Genomic DNA, 9,557 nt, shown 5'->3' with positions numbered 1-9,557 from the left:
AATTTGGTTAGAAGAATTTGACAAAATAGCATCTACCCCAATGAAATCAACATAATTAATTGGCGTAACACTCAAATCAAAGGCTTTATCCTCAGGGCTCTTATCAAGCACATGATGTGTAGAATTGTCATAAAAAATTGCAAAACTATCCAAAAGATTTACCTCTTCCAAGGGTTCCTCCTCTTTATGAAAAATTGCAATACTCTCTGAAAGGTTTACCTCTTCCACTTGTTCCCCAAATTCTTCAAGCTTTTTAAGGCTCTTGATGTCGTGCGGATGATTAGGAACATTTGACCCTGGCACCAAATCCAGTTGAGGTTGAATATGTTGCAATGATGGTATCGCTTTCGGTAATTCTGCTCGAACCTCGTCGACAAATCTTCCCAACAGCTCCTTTATTAGCCCTAATCCACTCCCTTGATACTGCTTTCTGTGTCTGTCAACTCCTACTTGGCTAAAAAGGATTGACCATCCCCTTGTGAAGGTTTTGGCTCTACCAATGGGCTATGTAGCAACGTCAATCTGGTTTAACATGAAGCTATACGTGTTCTTTGTTTCATCATGGATAGCAGCTTTATCATCTTGTCACGACTTGCCCAATAACAGGTGACACGTCTCCATGTCGACCACATCACACCATACAGTATCTCTATATTTAGCTCCAATGGAAAATGACACTAGACAACGTTTAGAAACTGTTACCTCGTTTCCTTTTGTGAGCCACTCCAACTGATAAGGAGTAGGATGTCTCTTGGTCTCAAGCCCCAACTTCCGAACTGCTTCCTCTGAGACTATATTCTCATAACTCGTTGGGTAAATGATAAGCTTGGCCTCCTTGCCTCCCGTGGTGCATATAGTTTGAAATGGTCGACACGTACGTTTAATGTATCGGGACACTAAACGACACTTGATCTCCGCCCCCTCCTTAGGCACCAACTTTGCCATCTTCCTAGGTACTTCTTTTTGTGAAAATTTTCTATTTTTTTCTGCCACCATAAACTCTTTGGGGTGCAAGCAACCTTGGAATTCTGGTGTATCGAGTTTAAATCTACTCACCCGCTAATTGGCATGAGCTTGTGCAAGGTGCTGACGTTCCTGCGTTCAGCATTTCGTAAATGGGCTTCTAGATCCATTCCCATTGCGACGACACCAGTCAGAGACTTGGGTAGTAAGCTCTTCAATTTGATCCCTCATGGCCCTGAGTCGATCCTCCTTGTATTGCCACCACTCAGCGTTAGATTTGCCTTCCGCCCTTGCGAATCGCGGTCTTGGTTGGCGATGAGAACTGTTCGGCCGAATGATTGCCGTTTTCTCCCTACGTGTTGCCTCTATGCGCATGTGCACCTTGTTCATATCTGCAAATCGGTAGCTCCTCCCCATTCATGGAAAGTAACTAAGCTCTGATACCAACTGATGCAGCGTGACTTGGTCGGCTGCAGCGAAGACCATCAATAAGGAATGGGATATATAATTTTAGATCTTGAGTCTATCAATAATCTAAGAACTCTTCTCAAAACTATAGAGTCTATCTATAGCCCAAGGAAAAATATGAAGAAAACTCACCTATAAGTAATTCTTATTTAAGAGAAAACTGATAAATCAACATAAACTATTTTTCTAGAGGCTATAAGCATGTATTTATTGCCCCTAGACTCCTATTACTAGTAGAACACGGAATAATAACTCAAAAAACCCTAATCCTACCAAAACAAGGAAAGAAAGTTGGTTTAAACTCAAAAACACAGCAAAACATAACATAGTGTTCCCGCGTGCGCTCGATCGCACCTCCAGGGGCTTGGTGCGCTTGATCGCAGTCAACGTGCGATCGATCGCTGTTCCAAGAGCTCTGCGATCTGCATCAGTTGTAGAGTGAGAAATTCGTTGTGATCGATGAAGAAGTCAAATGAATGAAATTGTATTATCAAGTTTACGTAGATAGATGTTTTTTTTTTTAATTCTTTTCGTAACAAACTTTGCATTACTAAAATTGGGAACCAAAGTCCTTATTACGTATAGGGAGAAACAAGAGAGGGAGGTGGATCTTTTCGACTATAAATGGAGGTGGAAGGAGGGAAGTGGGGGAGGGGGAGGGGTAAGTGGGAACGCAGCCCAAGAAAACTCTTACTGCGGCCTAAAATGCCTCATGGTGGGCGTATAAATTAGTACTTCTGTGAACTTTTCTATCCTCCGAAATGGAATAGGCTGGAAGTAGTAACATGGTATTAGCAATAACAGATTCTATATGCCAGTCTTGAGTGATAGAAGGTTGCTGTAGAGCTGAGATAACCACCAAAGAGTCACCTTCAATGATGAAATTCTTCAGCTTCAAAGAGGCAGCAAGCTAAGCTGCAAGGGATTCACCAAAATTTGGGTCACAAGGGGGGTTGATCTAAGAGATGGCCTTGATGATATTGCCCTTAGAGTTTCTTCACACGGCTTCTTGGACAGAAAACTGCTTTCTAATAGTAGTATCAAAATTAATCTTGTGAGAACTCGTTGGAGGAGGGGACCAAAGTTCCTTTGAAGAAAGAGAGGAAGACTTCCAAGTTGTTGCATGATCTAAAGTGGTTCTTCTGATGGAGTTGGCAAGAATGTTAATATCTGGGATGACACCTTCATGCACAACTTTGTTTCTGGAGAACAAAAGAAGATCATAAAGAACCGAAGCAAAAATTTGAAACAAATGTGAGTTAGTCTTAGGAATGCCAAAAGAGAGATGGGGGTGGATGATGCCTTTAACCTAGCTTGAGAGATGAAGAGAGGACCAAGCCAGGGAATCAAGGGGCCAAAAAGAGGATCTGCAGGCTACCCTAGCAAAAATGCATCGAAAGAAGAGATGAGAAAAAGAATCATCTTCAGAGTTGTAGAGAGGGCAGAGGGAATCATAAGAGGGTATATGAAAGACTGCTTTCAACTTGATCTTTGAAAGGAGAATGCCCCAGGCTATTTTCCAAATAAAGAGAATCAGCTAGCAATTTATTCAAGATTCCATAACAATTTCCAAGAGCTAGACTCTAGAGGAGAAGTAGCAGAGTTAATTCTGTTGCTACTGATTAACCTATAAGCTGAACTAGAGAAAAAAAGGCCATTTGATGAAGGGGTCCAAAGGAATTTCGTGGGGGGGATAGGGCTAATGGGAATTTTCTGAATCTCCTCGACACTATGGGGAGTGAACAAGGCAAGAAGAAGAGCGAGATTCCAAGAGCCATTTGGGGAGGTGAGATTTGAAATCGTCAAATTTGGATGAGAGGATTTGCTCATTGGAAGAGGAGAAGGGAGGAAAAAAGGAACAACTAGAATCCTAGGGGAGTTCAAAACTGAGAGGGAGGAGAATCTATGGATTCTATGGTAGGCACCTTGGGAGATAACAGGCTGGGATTTACAGATGCCTTTCCAAAGCCAAGAGGAAGAAAAATAGGAGTAGGGGGCTTAGATAGATGTTAGTTTTTAATGTTATAGTAATGTCTGTTTGAAAGCTCTGAGTGTACATTGATGATACATGATTTTTTTTTAAGGATGTATATTAGTTTATCTCAGATCATTTATTTTTGCTTTTCGCTATAGTATATTTTGATAATTAGCATTGTGTAGTGATCTCAACTAAAATTAATTAATTTGAAAGCACTATGAATAATACTCCATGTAAATTTAATTATTTAATCTTGAGGGTTCACTTACACGTGACAATTTCTCTGTTGGGGAGTATAACAAGCTGCAGAAAAGAAAGATTGGGTCTTATAAGATTCTGCAGAAGATAAATGAAATTGCATATATACCAGCTATGTTTTCCAATATCATTTGAAGACTTTTGACGTGTTAAACATGAAACACTTGATTCTCTATTTTATTGATGTGGATAGAGATGACTTGAACTCGATGGCAAGTTCATTACAACCCGGAGAGGCTAATGCAAATGAGTTAGTAGTTGAGCTGTCCTATACCAAATTAATGAGACTATATTATCTTGACAGAAGATCGCGCAAGAATGACACAAATTGAGTATAAGATTTGAATAATATCTGTTTGCTTTGTCTCCAACTTTGCCTATATAAGGACATTTAGTCTGCGTTATTTTTCAATTTAGTTTTGGAGTATTAATAAAATTTTAGTCTTTCAGATTTATTCTGTGTTTTTATTTGGAGCAACTAAAGTTTGTGTCTTCCGTAATCGTTATTTTCCCTTTTCTTAAGTTCTCTTTACAGATTTCAATTTTTAAGTTTTGTTTACTCTCATATGCTGTCAAAATAATCTTAGTTTTACTTGAAGTCATTTTGAGTGCCTTTTAGAGTTATACCCTCCGTCAAGTACTTAAAAGACCTTGTGTTGAGGAGTAAATGATCACCCTAAAGAGAAGGACCGGGCAGTAACCAACGGAAAGTTGTTAAAAGTAACTAACTATAAAAGATATAATCCACAACCTAGTAAAAGGGGCATTTTGCTCTCTGGCCAAAACTTTGTCCATTTGCAATTCATTACTTAGATTCTCAAAAGATTTTGCTGAGTTTATAAGCATTAGAATTATCCTCCCCCGATACCTTTCTGATAGGCTCCATTGATTATTTTTTCTCTTTACAGGTGCAATTTGATTAGTGTGTCCGACTCAAGAAAAATTGTTCTAACAAACAGCAACATTCCTATGATTTATTCTAGCTACAAGTCTTTTTTCTTTTCTTTTTTTGGGGCAACTTAATCTTTTTCCTTAGTTGTTTCAAAACATGCAAGATTAATTTGGGTGTATATAATATTTTAATAGCTCAAGAACAAATATGAAAAGCGATACATAAAAAGGATGATATTGCTAAAATCACAAACTTAGACTTTATATTCTGTATTTTCCTTATTATATTATTTCTGAAATATTTGAAATATTTATTATGCTTTTAAATATTTTAAAATTACCGACATCACCCAACTTGATGTTGTGCACTCACATTACTGTGAAGGACGTACAAATAAAAATGCATTGGGAATTCCGTCAATTAATCTAGTCTTACAAATTCGTCCTTCCATTTTTGAAGATTACTCAAGGACGCGTTCCCTCGGCAAAATACAAATAAAAATACATTAAGGACGCATGGTTGATTATATGTTATTATTAAGCTAATTATAATGGCGTTCTAAAATTTAAAAGATCTTTAGATTTGTTTTTTACACATGTACATAGATTATATATATTCAATTTTTTTTTTTAAAAAAAATGATTGAAAATGAGAGTGCAGCGACTCCTGTTTTACATATATTATATTCAAATAAAAAATATTGAAAATGAGAGGGAAACTACTCCTGTTTTAATTCTCTCTGATCAACACTACAGAATGTCAAAATGTCGTGGTCAAACAATTATTTTTGTTTATCAAGGTGGTTGAATATGAAACATTGAAACATAAGGTGGATAAAATAAGTTTTAAATAAATAGTCGCTATGACCTTTTATTTATTTAGTCATATTTCTTACGGGTGATTTACAGACAAGTTCAAATATGGAGGGCTGACGGTTCTGAATTTAGTGTGACTTGGATGTACTTTATTTGGATCTAGAAACTTGGAAAGCTTACAACTTGCCTGCAGACATTATTAGGGTTGTTAAACTAATCTTAAAATATTAGGGCATCACATGCAATAATAATGCATTACAAAATTTTAGAAATCAAAATACGATTTGATCATTAGTGACGTCAATCTCACACGAAAGCATTGTTTGCAAATATATATATTATCGAGAGGAGCTTCCTGTAATTTTCGTTTCGTATTAAACAAAATTATTTACTTGACTAACTTTTTAAATCGTTAGATTGTTTGCATAAAAAGAAAATGATTTTTTTTTTTTTTTAACATTTATTATTCTAATCTTCTAGGTCCCTCGACGACAAAGATTAATTCCTGCTCTTAATTTAATTACGTGGATTCTAGAAACTTGAAATGCTTACTTACAACGGGCATATGCATGCAGACGTTATTTTGGTTGCTAAACTAATCTTAAAATATTAGTGCATCCAGGGGCGGACCCAAGGCAATGGTTGGGGGGACGAATGTCCCCCCAAAATTTTTAAAAAGTGTCTTAAAGTATGCATATTTATAAATTTATTTCCTCAAAATTGTACTTGTCCCCCAAAATTATATTTGTGTCCTTTAATTTATTTATTTTTTTAAGTTTTACCCTCTCTTCCAACATTTTTTTAAAAAAAAACTTCAAATACCCCCATTTATTTAGTTTCCCTACATATTCAAAGCTACATTTTTCTTGGACCCATAAATTATGTTTAATTTATTTTGCTATTTGTTTATATTATTATATGTTTGTGATGTTATAAGATTAAATTTAAGACTTATATGCTTTTGTTTTATATAAATACGCACAAACACACATATACAGAGATTATATGTATCGATGCACTTTTGTATTTATAATCTGTCTTCCTAATGTATCAGAAAAAAAAAATTCGTCCCCCCACTCCATAAGTCCTAGTTCCGCCCCTGAGTGCATCACATGCACTCATACTTTACAAAACAATAGACTTAGATGTAAGGTGAGAGAATCTACCATCCGATCGACAATGATCCACAAACAAGAAAACAAAAACGACTGCTGACAAAGTGAACGCGGGATGGATGAATATAAAACTTAAAATTTTTTATTATATTTATTTACGTTTCTCACTAAATAATGGTGAAGATTGTTCTATAAATCTGGTGGACATTGTAGCCAAACACTCCAGCAAGGTTTAGTATCAAAAACTTCGTTTCCTTTAACTGCTCAGCAGATCACTCTGAGCCTCAATTTGCAACGGCTAGCTAGAGTTCTAATAGTAAGTGTTCTCAACCCCCAACTTCAACGTATATAATAGTTGTTGTAATCATGCTAATATATAGCAATTTTTATTAGAGTATGTTTGAGATTGTATTTGAAAAATAGAGTTTTTTTTAGAAATTATTGTTGTAATCAAAAAGCGTTTTTTGGTAAAAGCTTTATTTTAGCCGTTTTTAGGCTTTTTGAACCCTTTAAAGCTCTTTCAAATTTTTTTTACCAAACGAATATTTTTTTTTTAAACGAACTTTTTAAGTGTTAAACGAACACCAAAACAGACCCTTAAATCATGTTAAGCAAATGTCATGCATGTGTACCTTTTTTTTTTTCACTTGCCCTTTTTGTTTGCAATTCATAAAACATAAGCTTGATATTTCTGTCATGGTGCATGTTTCCTATATACTAATTTACTGCTTCACAAATTTCATCACGAAGACTTTCTGAAAAGGAAAAATTGATGATTTGTTGTGAGGGGAGGCTTACTGCAGTCCTGCTAAATTGGCTAACAAATCATGCTCAGTATCACATGCAAAGCAACTACAACTGGGATCTCTATCTCTGATCATCTTACATGTTTAAATTTATGGAAGGCAATTTGATAAGCATAATGAGCAAGAGAAATGAAAAAAGTTATGCAGGATCTTTATTCAAAATCATCATCTCTCTCTCTCTCTCTCTCTCTCTCTTAGTTTTTATAGTCACTCTTCATCTATTTAATTAGTATTCTATAGACATGCGCAACACCATTTTAAATATGTACTGATCATATGTTGTCTATCTGATTTTGTTTCTTACAAAAGAAGAAAAAGTCCAAGGGGGTGTTGTCAAGAGAGCCTCAATAAAGAAGACAAAAGTCAAAGGTGACAATTGTAAGGAGTGAGATATTTCCGAACAATGAGTATTCGTCAAAGGGTTTCTGGTAGTACTGGACAAGATAACGATCAAGAAGATTTCAATTCCGCTAAATCAAACATGTCACCAGATAATGATTTTATAGATGATCCTTTGGCGAGCAAGTGCTGTCACATTATTTGGCTAAAATGATCTGTTAAGCATAGGCCAAGAGAGACCCCCAAAAGAAAATTTTCATTTGCTGTCTTATTAGATATTTTGTATATATCTTCCTGCTTCTTTAGTATCTAAATGGTATGATCTATCATCAAAATATAATAGTTCATATGCCTTCTGCTTCCAAATTTCCAGGGGAAAAAAGATTTTACTACCTCGCCACTTCCGTTCCCCTCTATCAAGCTGCCCTAAAAGGAGATTGGAAAGTTGCTAAGGCTCTATTTGAGAAATATCCAGATGTCTTTCGCCGTCCCATAACAGAAGGGAATGAGACAGCTCTTCACATCGCAGTCACAGCAGAACACACTGATTTTGTTAAAGAACTGGTCAAATGTATGGATCCGGATGACATAGCATTACCAAATAACAATGGAAACACAGCCCTTTACTTTGCTGCTGGATCAGGAATCGTGTCGATTGCCCAGGAGATGGTGGAAAAGCAAAAGGAACTGCCATTAATCCGCGGTAGCGGTAACAAGACACCACTTTACGTGGCAGCTTTAAACGGACGTAGAAAGATGGTGTCGTATCTATACCCTCTAACTCCTTTTGAAGATTTGGAAACTATCGAACGCATTGATATCCTTATTGCTACTATTTCTACTGATATGTACGGTATGTATTTGGGAGTTTGAGAAAATTAATTTACAATTCAATTCAAAGTGAATGTATATCATGACAATGATCAAATCAAATGTATTGTTTTATGGACAGATATAGCATTGAATATTCTGATTAAGGATCGAAGTTTAGCAACTATGGAGGATAGCTATAAGAGAATAGCACTGCAAGAGTTGGCTAGAAAACCTTTTGCAATCGGCAGGAAAAGTCAGCTATCAGTATGGGAAAGATGCTTAAAAAACTCCTGTGAGTTTTCCTACAACACAATTTTCTTTAATTTACTTGCACAAATATGTTACCTTTCCTTAGTAGTTGCTTGCTTTTCTAATACTAATCAGACATTGATGACAATTTTGCTCAATTCACCTTGGAATGAGAGAATTAGCTTACTTGATCATACCAAATCTTTAGCTGACATCTATTTCAATAACTATGGCAAATTCTAATGGGATAAATCAGTCTATATTTAGATGTCTCGATCATTGTAAGTAGGTTTTTTTTTTTTTTTTTATTGGTGTGGACAGTTCTTAGTAAGAAAAACTCGAGAATGAAGAAATATAGCTTCTGGCTATAATTGCAAGAAGAATATGGTTGCAATTAATTTAAATAATCGTTGGTTTAAAACCACAAGGATTCTTTCAAATTAATGAGCATTAAAAAAAAAAAAAAATTTAAGTAAAACTTTATCTAACAAGTAGATATGAATAAAAGTATTTTCTAACTTATGTTTTAAAAATTTTATCTCTAGGTTTTCTACGACCAACGATCGATAGATGCATACAGTACATAATGATCAGTCGGTGCCTTTGAACGATCAATTGGTGCCCACCTGCATGCTTTTGGACAATTTTTCCAGCACATATTCGTGGGAATTGTCCTATTTGAGGACTTAAAAAAAACCCTAGGTCTCATTTCGCCCATATTCAGTTATTATACAATCTGGTTAGTGTCTCCTTCTAGTTCCACCTTTTGATGTTCCAATTTCCTCGTAAAAATTGCACCTCTTAAAGCTGTCATAGCTTCTGCTGTAATCGGATCAATGATGTGTACGTAGCCTAAGAGCA

Source organism: Corylus avellana, chromosome ca2 (genome assembly GCF_901000735.1).
Source record: "Corylus avellana chromosome ca2, CavTom2PMs-1.0".
Classification (NCBI taxonomy): Eukaryota; Viridiplantae; Streptophyta; class Magnoliopsida; order Fagales; family Betulaceae; genus Corylus; species Corylus avellana.
This window is presented reverse-complemented; position numbering follows the sequence as displayed.